A 252-nucleotide genomic window follows, 5' to 3' on the forward strand; every position below is an offset into this window, starting at 1 on the left:
AAATGGATGCGGCCTCCTCTAAGCGTCAAAAGACGTCATCTTCCGGTCCTTGCCCCACTGAGGGGTCTTCTCGGCAGGAGGCTACGCCGCCTTCTTCAGAGTGTGGAGGGCCGCCCCCGACTGAGGTGGAAAAAGAGCTGTCCCACGAGGCTCCTGAAACGCCAGCAGTTGCATCACCTGAAGCAGTTCCTTATGCCGAAACTGCCAGGGTTCCTCCGCCCGCATCAACTGGGGATGAAGCTGGTTCTTCGG

The sequence above is a fragment of the Lupinus angustifolius genome, chromosome LG01, assembly GCF_001865875.1.
Source record: "Lupinus angustifolius cultivar Tanjil chromosome LG01, LupAngTanjil_v1.0, whole genome shotgun sequence".
In the NCBI taxonomy this organism is placed as follows: domain Eukaryota; kingdom Viridiplantae; phylum Streptophyta; class Magnoliopsida; order Fabales; family Fabaceae; genus Lupinus; species Lupinus angustifolius.